This window comes from Diabrotica undecimpunctata, chromosome 6, assembly GCF_040954645.1.
Source record: "Diabrotica undecimpunctata isolate CICGRU chromosome 6, icDiaUnde3, whole genome shotgun sequence".
Taxonomy (NCBI): Eukaryota; Metazoa; Arthropoda; class Insecta; order Coleoptera; family Chrysomelidae; genus Diabrotica; species Diabrotica undecimpunctata.
In genome coordinates this window covers 34,266,021-34,285,915 of record NC_092808.1, presented here as the reverse complement: position 1 = coordinate 34,285,915, position 19,895 = coordinate 34,266,021, and the positions used below count along the sequence as shown (strand labels likewise).

Below are 19,895 nucleotides of genomic sequence, written 5' to 3'. Positions count from 1 at the left end.
ACCTCCGTAGCGGAGATGGCACCTGAAGAAGAAGAAGAAGAATTAATTTACAGGAACTTCCTCTAGTTTCCAAAATCTTTTTAATTGGGCATCTTCTGACTAAATTGTATTTGGAAAATTGCATCTGGATAATGAAGTTGATACAGAACTTTTTCCAGAAACAACCCAGCCTAATTTAGTATTTTGCAAAATAGGTAACCCGTTAATTAGATATAGTTTTCCTTCTGTAAGAAGGTCCCAAAAAAGATCTGCACCTATAGCATATCAATCTCTCCAGGTTCAAATAATTGTTCATCTATGCATTGAATATTTTTAGGGACGACTAAGGATGGGTGGATTAGTTTTTCTGCAGGCATTTCAGCATTATCAACTTTAGAAAAAATAGTCAAATTGCATTTTTTTTTAATGTGAAGTTATTTAATGAATTCCAACTATAGATAGTTTTGAATCTATTAAAGGTATAACAGTTTTGTTGCAAAACCTTTGTTTGATTAAATTGTTTTGCGAACCACTGTCTATAGACAGTGTAAGACAGACAATAATAGAATTTGTACATTTGAATGTTCAGGTTGTATGAATAAATTAGTAGATACTGGATTATTGCATTGTTCATGAATCAATGAATTGTGTTTTGCATTGAATTTTTTGCAAGGCTCTAAATAGCATGATTTAAACTGTCCTCAGACAGTTTTCAAACAACTGTACGTGTGAAATTGATTTTTTTCTTTGATTTATGTTTAGTTTTAAGAAATCAAAGCAATTATATATATTGTATGGGTATTTTTTTACAAAAGTTACATTTTTTGTAATTATTGTTTGAGTTATGGCTGGAAATTGCTAAATTGAAATGTGAATGATTTTTTGTTTTGTTTGGTTTGATATTAGACTTAGAATCAATGTTTACATTTGTAGTGTTGTGTATGATTTCTAATATACCTGATTTTGATTTAAGAAATTCTAAAAATTCTTCCATGTTAGGAAGTTCATCGATAAATTTGATCTCTTTCCAGTCTCGAAAAGTATTTTTCTGTAATTTGGATTGAACTAAATGTATATTTAAAAATTTCACAACTGATCTTTTTTGATACCTTTGTTTTTTAAAGATATAAGACTTTTTTGATACGTTTGATACTAATAATCTACGGAAAAATATTAAAGATTTTTCTAACAATGTTTTATGTTAAGAATTGAATTTAAATGATTATCTACTAAAAAATACTTTTTGTCAAACCTGTCCAGTACCGTATTCCAAGCTTCTTGATATAAATGATCACTGAATGAAATTTTATCAATCAAACTTTCTAGCTGGCTTGTGGTTGTATCCACTCAAAATTAGAATAGCAAGAGCACACTTTACCTCTTCTCTAGTGATATTTGGATCTTGAGCGTTTTTAAACAGAGCGTACTTTCTAGTCTCATCTGTAATATGGGAAATTATATTTTCATCCCAGAAGTTTTCAAAAATTTCAACTGAGGAAAGGTTTGAGAAATAAAAAAAATTAGCAGAAAAAAAAGCTGCGTTTTGACTTATCAAATCACCATTGGTCCAGGAAAACTTCATCTTTTCTTTCACTTGTTTTTTAACTTTTGCTGATGATCTGGAAGGTCCAGACTCGTCGATATCATTATATATTTCGGAATCTCTTTCACTATTTCGTAAAACAAGTTCAACAGGTGCCCTAAGAATTCTGCCGGACAACCCATTCAAATCATAATGTTCCTCATCACCAGACTCCTCGTTTTTAAGCACATTAAATTCTGGGGGTTCAGTATATATAGCATCAAAGTCTAAAGATTCATCGGCATCAATCATCTCCAGCGCTTCTTGAAGAGAAAACCCTTTTCCGGAACAAAAAAAAAACGTTAAAATTCTAAAAGTTCGTATTTTTAGCGTTAGCGTTTTAGCGTTACATATATTTTATACATACATATAACATACATGTTACATATATTACATATAACACCAAAATGAAAGGCATATTTTACAAAACCAGGATAAAATTTCGAAAAATTTGTATTATCAATAAGAAAAGACATTAGTTTATGCTCAATTGAAAACACTTTAAACAAAATAGAATAACAAAAAAATAGTAACAATATACTTACTCAAACTTGAGATCCATTTTTACCAAAAATAGTAAACACCGTCGCACCAAACACTCAACTAAATAAACAGGTTAGGTCAAAACCTTGAACCAAACGCTGAAAACTAATAAAAAAGTGTCTCTTCAAAGTCATGCATCGCCATCTAGTTAACATTAGAATCTCTTTCCGAATTTCAGGCTGATGATTTTAGCGGTTTCTGCGTTACATATATGTAACGCCAGGTTAATCCTCTATTGATTCCCGTGATTATTTTGAGCAAAAGAATTTCCACCCCCGAGAAGGGGTGGCAACCATCCCTGGGGGAAGCACATATCGACGTTATACGTTATAATATATGTATATATATATATATATATATATATATATATATATATATATATATATATATATATATATATTGTTATTTAAGCAATTTCCCATCATCTCTCTATATTTTAAGTGAATCGGTTCAGTCTGACAAAATGGGGAGGTGACTGGAACCCGAGTGACTGGAGTACTGGTCATAGTATTTTGATAACAATGTCTAGAACGATATATTAAAAATAAGTTTATTTGACGTATCGATTTTCACTATCGTTAATATGTCTGTTGTTACAGCTGGCTCACTGCAAAGGACCACATATTATCCATTAAAATGTACAGATAGTTATCAAACTGCTGTGAACCGATATTATTTTGACTTTCTTATCATCAAGCGGCGTATTTGATTTTAATCTTGTTCAATTAGTATGTTACAGTTATGAGTCACCCTACCCAATTTCTTGTTAGAGATTAACTAAAATATTCACCGTAAGCTTCAGATGTATTTTATGTACAACATTTTTTATATTTAATATAGCTTCTTATATTCTTAATATTTGGTAGATTTTAATTGGATAAATCATAATCTAGAATGTCTCTCTTTCAGATTTATTTGGAATATATTCAACTTCATATGAGTCTATGCAGAATCCGGCTCTGGATTAAAGGTAAGATAATATTTAATTATTTACTTCTTAATAATATAAATCTACTACGATAATTCAAAAGGGGAATATAAACTTACATTTTGGAAATTTTCCAAGTCAAGTGGAAACAGGCTTTTCGAATACCGAATAGGAAGTCCTTAATCTCGACAAAGCGTTACTTAATGTTCGATAGCGACACCGCAATAGCCGCTATGCTGTTGCCTATGTCATGTTATTGATTGCTGCTACATATTACATGATGTATATACAGTTTATAACTATTATTGCCAAATAATGTAATTACGTGTGAGGATGGTGCGTTATACTAACTCATGAGAGTTTACCTATAAATTTTTTATCAAGCGATCGTGAATATTGAAATGTCGATCTACTCGTAATATATCACAGAGAAATAATTTAACCTAAAAATTGTTCAGAATTATTTTGTGGTTTTTATTGATTTAATAAATAACAAAAAAGTTTCTACAAGATCATTAAAAATATAAAAAATATTTTTTCGGTTATTAAAACAAAATGAATTTAAAATTACAATGGACCTAGATATAATTTTTAATTGTAACAATTTAATTGTAAAAATATTTCAGAGACTGTAATAAAATATATTCAATGTAATACAGCTGTAACTGGAAATTGAACCATCTTAGATACACATATGATGTAGTACTAATAGCCGACACGTGGAATGCACTGAATACGATGATTGAGGAGCTACACATAGAATCCCTAAAAAAAGGACTGAAAATGAATTTCAACAAAACTAAACTAATGTCAAACAAAGATGACAAATCTATGATAAACATCGAAGGGACAGAGATAGAACACGTAGACGAATATACATAATATACATATCTGGGTCAAAATTTCAAGGTAAGCAAAGAAAATCAGACTACCGAAATAGGCAGACGTGTAAAAATGGGATGGGCCGCATTCGGAAGACTCTCATACATACTTAAAAATAAAAATATACGTCAAAAACTGCGAACCAAAGTATTTAATTTCTGTATCCTACCTGTACTTACATATGGAGCTCAAACCTGGATATTCACTAAAATAAACATGGAGAAGACCAGAAAAACTCAGAGAGCTATGGAACGACAGATGCTGGGTATCTCACTCAAAGACCATAAAACCAATGAAAACATTCGTAATAGAACAAAAGTAAAGGATGCTGTCGAACTGGCAGCTAAACTGAAATGGAAATGGGCTGGACATAACGAACGTCTTACGGATGGCCGATGGAATAAAGACATCGGGAATTGGCGGCCATATGAAGCCAAAAGACCACGAGGAAGACCGCAAATGCGATGGAGCGACGATATTAAAAGAACTGCAGGGCCAATGTGGAAACGTCTTACAAACAATAGAGATGAATGGCGAGAATTAGGAGAGGCCTATATTCGGCAATCAGAATAGAGAAAAGGCTTTAAAAAAATACAGCTGTAGCATAAATTTAATGTCCGTAACACTTTATTAATGTCATGCATCATTGTCATGGAGACCGCTTCCAAAATTACATTTCTCGATAAGTTTCTGTCTTAAGTTATACCAGTATCAATCTTCTTCGCATACATGTCGTGCCAAGCCTTCCTGCCAAACCTTCTTTGTTTTTCGTCACCTACTGCTTCCAGGAACTAGCAAGACATAAATTATTCACATTGGGTGATTATTATTTCCATTTTGAACATATTCTAACCATATATGCCTTTTCCTTGTGAGTGTCACCTGTATTATAATAATGCTTTATGGTACAATCACCTACCTAAAACGAGTGCATGAACCTAAGCTACCACAAATATTTATGGAGAATATAATGGAGAACATATTTTTTTGCCAGCAAAAAAAAATATTGAGAAATGGCTACTATCAGTACCTTCTGAGAACCTCGACATTACTAGAATCAACAGATTAACAGTTTTTTATGAAAGATAAAAAAGAATAATAAGACTGTGTTCTTCTTAGTAATGTCGCCATTTTAAATGTCCAGTTAGACTTCATAGATAACTTTAAATGAAACTGAAAAAAATTTTTTTTCATTGTTTGTTTTTCATTGTTTCATTTTTTTATTGTTACATTGCATGTTTACAATTTACTCTATACACAGAGTAATAAGTATAAAGTAATAAGAATAAAGTTATAAATAGTCTGAAAGTATATTAACGTGAGTTAGGTACGGTCCAGTGAAGGTTCTCTAAGTATTATTGCGGTAGGACTTCTGGCCATACCCTCTTTAATCTTCTTTCGGCAAGTGGTTGAGTGAATAAATTATTTATCAGTTCGTTGTTGTGATAAGTGGTGCGATTTTTATATTTTATTGAGTGATTCTTTATTATGTCCTTAAGTAATGGGATGTCCAGATCACTGTGAAGTGTTTGGTTAGATGCATACCATGGTGCTTTACTTATACGGAGTATTTTGGATTGGAATGTTTGAAGTATCTTCGTATTTGATGATTTACTTTAGCCACATAGTTCTATTCCATATGCCCAAACTGGTATAAGTATAGCTTTGTACAGAAGCAGTTTATTTTCAAGAAATAACTGAGACCTTTTGTTAAATAGCCAGTTTATATTTTTTAGTTTAAGATCTAGTTGTTTCCGTTTAGTTTTAATGTGTGTTGTCCATGTTGTCCATGTGTTGTAAGTTTTTCATCCAGATGCAATCCTAAGTATTTCACAACTGGTTTTAAAGGAATGGGGAGTATTATTAATATAAACTTGTGGACATATAGATTTTCTTGTCGTAAAAGTAATTTATACTGATTTGCTAGCATTAACACTGATAGTTTTGTAATTGGACTAAATTATTTTGTACTTTTTGTGTTGCTACATTAGGATCGATATCCACTGCCAATATTCCCGTGTCATCGGCAAAAGTAGCTAAGAAGATATCATTACTGGTTGGAACGTCTGCTGTAAATATCAGATACAGAAATGGGCCCAAAACGCTACCCTGAAGTACGCCAGATTGTATGATGTGGTTATTTGAATAGCTGTCTTTAATTTTGACTTGGAAGTAACGGTCAGTAAGAAACGATTTGAATATAAAGTATAGTTGGTCTGTTAGGTGTAATTTCAGGTTTGTAGAGGAAACCTTTATGCCATAATCTATCAAATGCCTGTTGTATATCTAGAAACACTCCAGTGCGAAACATTTTCTCTTCGAGAATTGTTTTAATTATATTTACTATTCTGTGGCATTGTTGGATGGTTAAGTGTTCAGGTCTGAATCCGAATTGGTGTTGTGGTATAATTTCGTTTTATGGGAACAACTTGCTGATTTTATGTAATAGTAGCTTTTCATTACTTTCGACATTATTGGGAGTAAGCTTATGTGGCGATATAAATTTGCTTGCGTTGTGGGCTTACCAGGTTTTGGAATTATAGTAACTTGAGCAAATATCGATTGTATTGGAAAGCATCGAAGACGTAGTATGCTGTTGTATATTATTGTTAATAACACCACTACTTTTCTCGGTAGCTTCTGAAGTAATTCTCTTGTTATTAAATCATAGCCAGTAGCTTTCTTAGGATTAAGCATTTATATTTGTTGCCGATCCTCTGTTGGAGTAAATCTTGTCAGAGGAAGAGATAGTTGACATGAAGTTTCGATGTACATTCTTAAATCATCATCTTTATCGTCATCATTATTACTATCTGGCGCTGCCAATACAGTTGCAAGATGCTCTGCGAATAGGTCATATCTGTTTTTCTTAAAGGTGAATTTATTATTGTCGGTCGTCTAAATTTTTTAGTTGCTTTCCATATAAAGTGGTCTTCATGTGAAAGGTTCGAAACATAAAACTGAAAAGAGTCGTTTTTTTCTTCATGTAATGCTCTATTTAGTCTATGACTTATCCTGTTAAGGTACGTTTTATGTAGTGAATTTCTCGTTTTTTGTCATATACGTCGACCTCTTCTTTTTTCTGCTACAAGTTCTCTTATATGGAGGGGGATATTATGGTTTTCTTGCACACCTGTTAAGTCTGTTTAGTCTAATCTTTGTATTTACATAATTTTGGAAAACATCCCAGTTTGTTTCTTTAGTTGTGAGTTTGAGTGTTCTGGTGTTAAATCGAAGTTTGACTCTATTCCACTATGAATGTCAGCTATCCCTTTCGTTACAGCAAAATCTACCAAATCTGGGATTTTGTTGGGATCCGTAGGCTAGTATGTGGGTTCTCCCGTTGATAAGTATCTAAAGTTATTTTGTTGGATTGTATTCATTAATCATTAATGCTCGACCTTTAGGCGTAATTAACCTGAAACCCCATGTGGTGTGTTTGGCATTCCACTCTCCTGCTACTATGAATTTGGATCCAAGAATTTGTATGAAATCATGATACTCTTCGCTTGAAATTGGATGCATAGATGGGCTATAGACTGATGATACACTTAGAGAGGTGTTTGTTTCGATTTTAATGACTGATTTTTGAATTTTTTCCGTAATATAAGGTTGGACTGCATAGTGTTTAATTTTTTATTTAATTATAACGGCATAACCTGCATGTGCTCCTCCGTCTGGATGGTTTGCATAATACACTACACAGTATAGTAAGGTATCTTAATAACTGTTCTTTGTGTGGCATGGCTTTCAGATATTAATAGAATGTCTATATTATACATTTTTAAAAACAGTGATATCTCTAGTATATGGTTTGAAATTCCATCAGCATTCCACGACGCAATTCGTAGTAACTTGAAAGCTATTTTGTTTTTTTTGTAAATGACTGTAGTTAACATGGTTAAAATCATGCTATTTAAGTTTAAGGTTTTATGGTTTAAGAGTTGAGAGAACATATTTTTGAATTCGTCTAGGAAATTTGATAGTTTATCTGCCAATTCATTGTTGTTATTTTTGTTATCTGCATTTATGTTTCCACTGGCAGCATCTCTAAAACTGATGATTCTGTTGAAATTATAAGAATGATGTTGCGTAAATATATTTACATTGAGACTGTTCACAGGATTTTAAGTGGTGATTTGTTTTGATTTGTCATTGTATCTGACATTTAGTTGCTTACGATAAACAGAACATTCTCTGTAATTAGAAGGATGGTCTCCGTTGCAGTTAGTTCAAGTTCCTGGCGTATTTTTTGATTTCTTGCTGTACGTTTTAGTGTGACCATATTCTTGACATTGTTTACATTGTGGTATATTTCTTTTAATTCTCGGTGGTTAAAATTTAGCCTTATAGCAGAATAAATAAAACTTCAATCTCAATAAATTCGTATGCCAAATTCTTTTTTCGGATGCAATAATTACAGTTAATAAAAATAAACAAAACTTTAACTCTAAAGAACCAAATAACACGCTGCTAATTGTATATGCAACTGTGCATTTTCGTTCATTATCGTCTATTACGCAATTAAGTTCGCGATAAAATAGCTCTAATGAAATTTTGTGGAAGCAGTGCTATAAGGTTGGCAATAATCGGGAACCTGTCAATATTTGGTGTTTCTATGTGAATGTAAGCATGAAATATTGGATCGATGGCGTGGTGACAATTATGCAAACGCCAGAAAGTTTCACAGAATTTGAACATGTACACATTCAAATTACAATTTGATTAGATTACATTACAGTGTCAAAAAAAAAAAAAAAAAAGTAGTATAACAACAAACTGGGTAGTGGAAATATAATATAATAACATTTACTGTACTTGAATTTGAAAAGGAAAATAAGAGTGGCTTATGTCGCACCAATCTACAATCAAATTTATAGAGATGCGAGAACATATGGAGACTTGCATAAAATATGGATAAAGTAAGTGTGAAAACAAGGAAAACGATAGAAAAAAGAAACAGAATAATTTATTTATGCCTCAACCTCATAGGGTCATTACCTCATAGATTAGTTTTTGTTTTTCTTGATATTTCATTCTTATTTATGAATTTATTGTTTATTGCATAGTATACGTTCATAGTTTTTTTAATTATATGATTAATATCTATATGTTTCTTGTCTTCCGTTGTTTTTTAATTCTTCTCCTAAGTATTGAATGGTTCGTGCGTATTATATATTTTCTTCTTCTATTTTTATGTTTATTTTTCTTATGCTTCTTTCCTCTTATCGCCATAACTTTTGTTTTTATTATTCATTGTCATTCCATATTTTTTTAATACTTCATTCCATATTACCTTGTAGTTCGTTCTCATCAGTCAATCTGACGACGTCTCCGGCGAATGCTCCTTCTGAAATACCTACTTTTTTAAATTTCTATAACCCACATTTCAGACTATTCTATTCAAGACTATGCAACTATTCAGAGCAGCAGCATCTAAGATCAGAATAGCCATGATGATTGCCAACCTCCGTCGCGGAGATGGCACGTGAAGAAGAAGATAACCCACATTCATGTTTCACCTTTACGTTACACTCTGTTATTATCTCATCCAAGTATTATAAATAACATTGGACTTAATCCTCTTCCTTGTCTCAGACCATCGTTTGTATTAAATGATTTTGATGTGTTTTTTTTTTACTGATGACCTTATTCATATTGCTGTTTTAAATTTTATTAATTACTCCATATCATTTTGTTATTAATACCTCTCTTCTCTAATATTTCCTGAGTCAAAAGCCTTTTCTAGGTATATATACGCCAAATACATTTGCTGATATTTTTCTATTATTTGTTTTGTAGTAAATATTATGATCATTGGTGCTTTTGTCTTTTATGAATCCGCTTTGTGATTCCTCAAGTGTGCTGTCAATTTTTCTGATTATTCTTTTGTTCAATATTTTTTATTCTTGTTGTTTTATTAATAATGCAAAAAGGAAAATACTTGTTAACCACAATAAAAACAAAATCCACATGGAAAATAATTCCTGCAGCTTGCTGTATACCACGTATCACAAAAAGAGGTTAATCTTTGTATATGGGTATATTTTATAAAAACCCTTAAAAGGGCTACATTAAAAACACGAACGTTTTCGGAACAACAGTTCGATCATCAGGTTAAAATACCTAAAATAAGTATAAACCATTTAATTAAAGCAAACGTGGTTTAAAATTTTGACTAAGGTTAGAAAAGCAAAATGGTTATACTTACAGGTTACCATGCCTGAGCCACCAAAATATTTGGGTAAAAACCCTTTAAAATATATTATGTTACCAAAGATTGTACATGATGTTGATAATATTATTTGATGTTTAATATTTTAATTAAATTTTACTTCAGGTAACATACACCCATGCTTTAAGTGAGTTCCAGTGTCCGGAGAGTAAACCTCTTCAAACGGACTTCAGCTGGTAACTGATTGACAAGATACCCATGAACGGTGTCAAAAACAAAATTTCAATGTACCATGAAACAATATTAGTTAAACATAGCATTACTACAGCCAAAAGATTCAAAACTTTGATGATGTTAAAATGATAACAGCAATCCAGGTGTTGGGATTTAAAATTTTTTTTAATTATTTAATATTGGATATAAAAGATGTAAAATTACTGATGTTGTTAAAGGTCATGTTTAAGAGAATGACGTATGCATTAGACAGCTTATGTTACTCTTTGTCGTATGGAGTGTAGTCTAAAAAGTGTAATTTGTGACAAATTACCTTAAATATATGGAATTGTCCTTTTATGTTGCTCACATCTAGGACAAGGAAAATTGAATAGTATATATTTGTAGCTAATGTAAGACTTCGTATTTAAATGAAATTGTTTAATACTGCTCGTATAGTAAAAAAGTTTAATATAAGTGAGTCCAATAGATTGAGAAAAGGGATTAAAAATCTTCCGGCTGAAGGAATTAAAGTTATAACATATGGAATTAATTTAAAATTGAAAAGGCTGAACTCCTCAGAGACTTGATAAGAATAAAAGTAAAGGAAATGACTAAAGAATAAAGGAGAGGGGGTTAAAAGAAAATAAATGAGTTAATCAACAAATTAGAGATAATAGAGGTCCTTCATGCTTAAAGCATCTAGCGCCCTGACCAAAATATATTTTGGTTGTATTAAATTCGGTACATAAAAGCCTGAAATTTTATTTGTGAGTGTTCTGTACTAAGTTGTTGACTAAAAGAGGGGAGCAATGGTTGATTAAGGGTTTTGGTAAAGTGGGAAATAGTGAATTCTGATGAATTTTTGGGTTATGTTTAAATGGTTACTGAGTTTAGAACTAACGAGTGGATGGTAGATATATGAAATGACAGAGAACTAGCAAAAGAAAAAAGAATGGACAGGAATATGATGTAAACGTGAAGATTGTAAAAATGATGAAATAGTGAGGTATGATAGATATGGTAGGTTATGAAGTTAACAATAGGGGCGGAAAAATTTGGAGGGAGGGTTGTGACAATAGTGTAAAGAGAATAGTTGTTTAAAAGCAACAATTGTTGAGAAGGATTAAGGTGTTGAAGTTTATAGAGGAAGGTCAGATAAAGAAGATGAGGCGAATTTGAGAAGTGTGGGTTATGAGAAGAGTTGTCGGTGTAAGGGTTGAAAGTCACGGTTGAAAGATACAATAAAAACAGCCAAAACATAATACCTCAGTCACATCATGAGAAACAGCGAAAGATATGGTTTGCTGCAATAAATTCTACAAGGAAAAGTAGAAGGAAAACGAGGAAGGCGTAGGATTTCCTGGCTGAAAAATATACGTACGTCATTCAACACAACAACCAAAAATCTTTTCAGCTGTTTGCAAAATACAGATTGCCATGATGGTCGCCAATATCCGAAACTGATAGGCACTACAAGAAGAAGAAGAATTCTTCTTCTTGTAGTGCCCTCTTGATTTATCTTAATCATATGTGATTTCTTTTTTTTAAGCCCTTCTCTCTATTCGGATTGATGAATACAGGCCTCTCCTAATTCTCGCCATTCATCTCTGTTGTTTGTAAGACGTTTCTACATTGGTAATGCAGTTCTTTTAATATCGTCGCTCCAGCGCATTTGCTGTCTTCCTCGTGGTCTTTTGGCTTCATATGGCCGCCAAATCCCGATTTCTTTATCCATCGGCTGTCCTTAAGACGTTCGTTATATCCAGCCCATTTCCATTTCAGTTTAGCTGCCTGTTCGACAGCATTTTTTACTTTTGTTCTATTACGAATGTCTTCATTGGTTTTATGGTATTTGAGTGAGAGTATACCCAGCATCTGTCGTTCCATAGCTCTCCGAGTTTTTCTGATCTTCTCCATGTTTATTTTAGTGAATGTCCAGATTTGAGCTCCATATGTAAGTAGAGGTAGGATACTGGAATTAAACACTTTGGTTCGCAGTCTTTGAGGTATATTTTTATTTTTAAGTACGTCTGAGAGTCTTCCGAATGCTTCCCATCCCATTTTTACACGTCTGCTTATTTTTTTGCTTTCCTTGACATTGTGACCCGGATATGTATATCCATCTACGTGTTCTATCTGGTCTATCTTAATTACGACTTTTTTCATGGCTTTATTAATAACTCAGCTAAATAGTTTCCAAACAATATTAAACAACTATATTTTATAGAAAAGTTTTCTTATGGTGTTTTTCTGTAACTAAAATAACTACTAACAATATCAGTTTTTATAGAAAAAAAACCATTAAAACAAGTGTAACAGTAATTCTTGGCTTTATTAAAAAGTTATTTAATAAAAGGAAAACAGTCTATGTCTCTGGCACAAGCTTCTTCAAAATGCAACTGGAGTCGGTTTGGCGGCGGAAGGCAGATCGAGTTGTACTTCTAAAGACATTGCCAGTTTGCCAACTTTTGGATTAAATAAAGAACTAAACACATCGAATTACTATGTTGGCGAAGACAATTCACGAGTTTTCGCAAAATAAACCCAAACTTTTAAAAAACTACTTCCCGAAAGCAATTTAATTTCCTGATGATTTACGAAAATTAAGGGTTAGTAACCGCAATTTAACAATGTTTTATGGAGAATTTTGTACAACTTAATTACGTACGTACATTTTTTCCTTTACTTTTTATACAGGGTTGGCCACTCAAAAGAGTCCACCCTGATATTCGGTAATATTCATTGGATTTTGTAAATATGCTGAAACAGGTCGATTTTTAGTCTAAAGGGGTCATCTTATAACGATATAGATATCTGTCAATTATCAACCCCCTTCTTCCAGTACCTAACACTTAAATTTTAAATAGGGAATATACCATGTGTAGCATATTGTTAGTCAGGTATTTCGCTAGAGAATTCAGACATCCATACTTTTAACTGTGTTAACTTCAGGTCATGTCAAAAACTACTGTAAAAGAAAATTTGCAACATTAATAGGAAACTTTATTAAATATAACGCAAATAAAATGAATTGAATTTTAAATTAATAAATTCATAATTCCAAGCAGTATACTCATCAGGTATAACTATTTACTTAAACGTTCAAAATGATATCCACCAATGTTCATGCAGTTATAAAGTTACTGTTTGAAATTACGAAAATCATTTTGAGGCGTTTTAGGTGTTGCTACACTATATTCAAGCACTATTCGTTATCTTAGTTCTTCCAATGAAGCTAAAAAGGTATTATAAATCTTGCTTTTTAAATATCCCCATATGAAGAAGTCCAGGAGAGTTAAATTAGTGTCTTATTGAATGCAAGATCACCGATTTGATTCTCCTGGACTTCTTCATATGGAGTTATTTAAAAAGCAAGATTTATAATATCATTCCAGCTCCATTGGAAGAACTAAGACAACGAATAGTGCATGAATGTAGTCTATAGAAAATGTCACACTAAGAGTGCAGTACGGGTAAGATACGGCAATGCTTTTCTTATGGAGAATAAACGCGCAGGGTTGTCGGTTTTCTCCAGCTGTTGATTGCTCATTGTCTCACAGGACCGGCTTGGATAAAATGCATCTGCCGGCAGTACGAGTAAAATATTTTATATCATGTATACGTATACAGTAGAATAAAAAGGCATTGATGAGTTATTGACAACGAAAACTATGAATTTTGCATATAAAACGTCAACATGAGATATACAATTGAATCATATTCATAAGAGTAACATTTGAACACCTCTTTACAAGAACAACATACAATAACTGTAGTTTTAATGTTTTACATAAAATAGAAATAACCTACATAATTTCTAGGAAAGAATTTGGAAACTTGGAAATGATATTATTTATAGATATTATATATAATATTTAAATTTCCAGTCCTTTCATAGAAATTAGATTTTTTCTATTGTATGTAAAATATTAAAAATACAGTTATGTTGTTTCTATAAATAGTTCTTCATTTCTTTTGTAAAACTTCTGCTACAAATTACAATCATTAACATAATCACCTAAATATGGCCATAAACTTGTTTGTCATAATTAGTATTTGATAAACTCCAAGCTTTCCCTATTTCACCCCCTACCCATCCTAAGGATGGGTAGGGGGTGAAAGTGCTTTTGGAAAACGAAACTGCACTTCAAAATTTAGTCTGAGTTTCAACAGAGAGCATGGACCTACCATAAGTTTAAATCCGGAGAATTATTTAACGGTTGCGCTAAACTCGTAGTTTTAAATGTGTTGTGTTTTTTACAAAATACGGAACAACTTAATATAAGTGCTGCTGTAAGACGTACTTCGTTGATGACTGGTGTTAGCGAAAGAAGCATTTACAATTTCAAAAAAGAAAAAGAACAGAGTGGAACGTTGAAATCGACAAAAAAACGTAAAAAACGAGTGTGTCAATCAAATTCTAGAATATTTACATATGACGAGGGTGTAAGAAGTATTCTACGGAGAATTGTTCATTGTGAATTTTTCATGAAAAATTTGCCGCCATTATTAAAGCATATACATAACTTCATACAAGGTAATGAGAATACACAGCCGTTGTCTCTTTCTACTTTATACAGACTTCTGAAAGATATTGGATTTGTTTATAAGAAACGTGGCCGAAGAAGCATCATGGTGGAGCGAGAGGATATTATTCATTGGCGCCATAATTATTTGAGAACTATACGACGTTTGCGAAAAGATCATTGCAATATCATATATTTGGACGAATCGTGGGTTAATGTTGGCCAATCTATAAATTACGAATGGTGCGATACTACGATACAAAACAGTCGTGATGTTTTTCTCAAAGGTTTAAGTACTGGCTTAAAAGCACCTACTAAACGAGGTCCACGATATGTTTTATTGCATGCAGGTTTTTCAGGAGGTTTCCTTCCTGGCACACAGCGTGTTTTTCTGCCAAAGAAAAATGATGGCGACTATCACGATGAAATGGATGCCGCATATTTTGAGTCGTGGTTTAAGGAGACATTAATATCAAATTTACCAAATAATGGTCGCAGGAATCTCATTGTAATGGACAATGCATCGTACCACTCCCGTAAAGAGAGATTCCCTAACAATTCCTGGAATAAAGCTGCAATCAAGAAATGGCTAGTGGAAAAAGACATTTTTTTCGAGGAGTGTTATTTGAAATCCGAGCTATTAGAAGCAGCGCGTGCTTTTAAAGATCAATACGATAAGTATCATCTTGATGAGTATGCTTCACAACATAATGTTTATATTTTAAGGCTTCCTCCATATCACTGCGAATTTAATCCTATAGAAATGGTGTGGAACCAAGTTAAGCGATATGTAGGTACCCATAATACCACTTTTAAAAACGACGAGGTACGCCAGTTGATCGACGACGGTTTCGCACGCGTCACAGAGCAAAATTGGCGCAATTATGTCACTCATGTTGTTGAGAAAACGGAAACTGAGATGTGGACCGCGGACAACCTGCAAGATGACGTAGACCAATTGATAATACACGCGAACACAGGGGAAAGTAGCGAAAGCGAATCCGACATCTCGGATGTAGAGGACGACTTTAGTATAATTAATTGAATATCTGTGAGTAACCTCGATTATTTAACATTGTATAACCAATAAAATGCATTTACCAGTCCAATCAGAGGATGGGCTTTTCGGATATTGGGCTGGGTGCACGGAAATCGAGTTCCCGGAGGTTCCACCCTGTATATTTATAGCTATCAAGAAATGTAATTTAAAATATATTTGTTAGTTTAATAAAGCATAAATATAATATAATGTTAAATAACTTACACTATAAACCTTATACCTGCTCATCTGGTCAAGTGTGGACAAGGAAAACCATTATCCCATATGGAATAACACAAGGTTTCGCTGAAAACTACCAGGTTGCTATGCCAAGGAACTAGGTAAACTTATGTTGTGTGTAAAAAATGCGAGACTGCATTATGTTTTAACAAGGACAAAAACTGCACTTTAGATTTCCACAAAAAAAAATTTCATAGCAGGTGTTAATAAGGTGTTTTTAATCACATCGCCAGGATTAAAAAATGTGCAAAGCTTTTTCGATATTCGCGTTCCTGATAATTTTTCACATATTTACAAAAGAAAAAGTTTTTCTTGGATATTGGGCTGGGTGCACGGAAATCGAGTTACCGGAGGTTCCACCCGGTATATTTATAGCTATCAAGAAATGTAATTTAAAATACATTTGTTAGTTTAATAAAGTATACAGTTTTATAATAAAATTCTCGCTAAAAACTTAAGGACTTTTTATTCAAATTCATGCCTCTTATTTGGCTACTTGAAGGCAATTATTTTATCAATATATTATTTTATAATAAATAAAAGAGCCCGACGTAGAGATCTGGGTACGGTTCTGTGACTACCACTTGGACCTGTTTGTATCGCCACGCACAAGGCGTGAAATCCGGCAATTGTGCATTCCTATATTAGCCGTACTGCACTCTCGGTGTGACATTTTATATAGTAACCTCTAAAATGATCCAAAATGTTCTTCGTAATTTCGAACAGCGACTTTATAATTAAATGGACATTGGTGGATATCATTTTGAACAATTAAGAAAATAATTCAAGCTGATGAGTAAACTGTTTGAAATTGTGAATTTATAATACCTAATCAGCAAGACAATATATTAAAGCGTTTTGTATTGATTTTGACGAACCCGTGAACACCTCTTCTTTTTTTTAATATCATCCTGGATTTCCTGGTTGCGTTTAACTGCAAAATTAAAAATTTCTTTAAAATTACCCATATTTGAAGAATTATGGCTCTCATCCCGACCGCGAAATGCAAGTTCTTGTTTTGCTAAAATAATCGTAACATCAATTTAAATATGAAAATAAAATGTTCTTTCGAAGATTCTTTTTTTTTGACAGTAGCTGATAAATTTTTCAAATCTGAATATCCCTTACTCACCCAAACATTTTGCTTCACATTTTAAAGCAGCAGATAAGGCCAACAAAAAAGTGAGTTTCAAAAATTACGACCGCGTCGTACCATATTGTTTTAAACGATCTCAAAAATGGTCGATTATCCTTCTTAGCTCTGGCAAAGGAAGGTCCATTCCAATAATTTCTAATATTTCTTGATTTTGGTGCCTTGAAAAAAACATTTCAATCAAACTGCAGATTAATCGTTTAAAATAATCATAGCCCGAAGCCCGCCGGGGGCGGCCGAATTCATCACCTCTAAAAACGATAAAATCACTGACTAGCCGTAGTGTGTCATCGAATGCCATAGTCTGTGGACTAGTGCGCATCTCGATGCGCATCGCCCCGCCTCGAATTTTCCCATTGGCTCTTGACCTGGAAATCCCTATTTATCGTTTGAACGGCACATATAAATATTGGCGATTTTCAGGTCAGTCCCTCACGAGCTCTCCGAGAGCTTAGTGCTCTTGGCGCACTGCTTCCTGCTGTTCCAATTATATACTCTGTGGCTGAGATATTATTCAACTACAATCTGATGTTTTATTTCGACCTATATTTTTGTCATGTAAGAAATATCTTGTCTTTTTCAAGACAAGCCTTCAGAAGACCACGACCTGATGCTTTATTTCGACTTGGTGTACCTTTGTCATGTAAGAAATATCTTGTCTTTTTCCAGACAAGCCATCAGAAGATAAATATTTACAAGTCCATACCCAGTAAATGGACTTGGGTAGAGGAGCTCTCGACTGCGATGTTCGAAGCCCTCTACAGAGCACCCGGAGGTAACAGAGTGTGTATAGACCCGTACTTGTTCCCCCGAGGTGACAAGTGAAGCCGTGTTGCTCCTTGGTAAGCGCGAGACAGAGAGACGGATAGACGTTTTATTGTCTTTTAAGGCAAAAATTTGAAGCGCCTCTCAGCTACTACAAGGAGCGCAAAATAATAACTTCGGAGAGAATATAAAAAAAATAGCTCTTTAATTATAAATAGGTGTTATGTAAAAATTTATAAATCACAATTTGGAAATAAGTAATTTATAATAATAAATAATTTATTATTGTACATTTGAAGAGGTTAGGCGGCCCCTACCTTGCCTACTGCCTTAATAGGTGTCACACTTAATAGGTGTCAATAAACTGATACTTTTGTACAAGAATAGAGTTAGTATTGAAAAAAATGGACTTCTGAACTCTTCAGAAAAATACCTGTATAACAATGTGCCACAGATGGTCTATTTCCTATTTAAAACTTAAGGGTTGGGGTACTGGAATTAAGGGAGTTGACAATTTACAGATATCTACATCGTTAAAAGATGATCCTATTAGAATAAAAATCGACCCGTTTTAGCATTTTCATGAAATTTAATGAATATTGCCAAATATTAGGGTGGACTCTTTTGAATGGCCAACTCTTTATATTAAAAGTGTTCAAGATGTTTTTCGTGAGCCCTAACTAAAAACTTATAGTCTTCTATTTTGTATAAATTGTTGCATTGTTTCAGTTTTTTATCTACTAACAGTATGTTTGCCGTTTGGCTATTTGCTTTATGCATATTTACACATACATCAAAAACAAACATATAACTATTTACAAACACATTAGTGCGAACACCAATTTACAGTCAGAAGTATTTTTGGCATAAAACAAACAATGGTGTCGAATGCAGTTGAAATATCGAATATCCTTTTTGTAAGGTGATTATTGTTAAATGTGAAATAATGCTATACTTTTTGTTCTTTTTATAAATAATAATTATACTGGTATAATATATTTAATATTACGTACAAAACTCTTTACAGTTCGGTGGAATAAAATGTAATTTCTATTATCGCGGGACTAGAATTTGTTTTGTATAAATACGATTTAGTAGATAAATAAATGTATTTCATTAAATATTATGTTTAAATGGGATTAAACCACATTTAGTTGTAATAAAAATTACATGTTATAATTGTTTTTAATGTTTTTATTTTTCGACCGGAAATCGTTTTCTGAAAATTAATATATAGAAATAAGGTTATGTTTGTTGTGTACTATTGGTGGTTGACCAACTTGACAGGCAACCCACGCAGTCTCGATCTTGCAGGCAGATAGCCATATTTTGAGTTTTTTACCTTTGGGGAAAGATGAAATTCTGATTTATTGTGAATTTACGTGTTATGTATTTGTTTATTACGTGTTTATAATGTGTGTAATTGTGTATTTTGTATGTAACCATAATTCTCTGACCTATTATTCCATTAATCTTGGTATATTCTAATTTTATAATTCCTTTTGAAAATATACTTAAAAAAACTTTATTTCACAGTCTATATGGTACACTTTTACAATAACTTAAAAATACAAGTAATATAAGAACTAACGTAGTTAATGTTAAAATATAGACTGACAATGTGTTATGATTATTATCTACAGCTTTTATATGAGTATACAATAAACAAATTAGTCTAGAAAGTAATCAGGAATCTTCCAATATTGATTAGTAAATGGTTTTTTATCAAATATACATTAGGATGATGTCTCTTTGGAATATTTGGCATGGTGAAAGCGGCTACATAATTTTCTTGTTAGTGACTGCTTCTTTTTGTATCGGCAACCAGAGCCTGCTACATTCTGCTGATGGGTTTGCTACACGTTTT

At 32.7% G+C, this 19,895-nt stretch overlaps 1 protein-coding gene across 2 annotated transcripts in view; it reads left to right on the top strand.

The window, feature by feature from the left end:
- LOC140443381 (uncharacterized) overlaps positions 1 to 19,895 on the top strand; it is a 742,015-nt gene that overhangs the window by 254,428 nt on the left and 467,692 nt on the right. For both annotated transcript variants that reach the window (XM_072534614.1, XM_072534615.1), the window contains exon 3: positions 3,014 to 3,074. The gene's annotated coding sequence lies outside the window, so the exon portion shown is untranslated. The remainder of the gene's footprint in view (positions 1 to 3,013; positions 3,075 to 19,895) is intronic.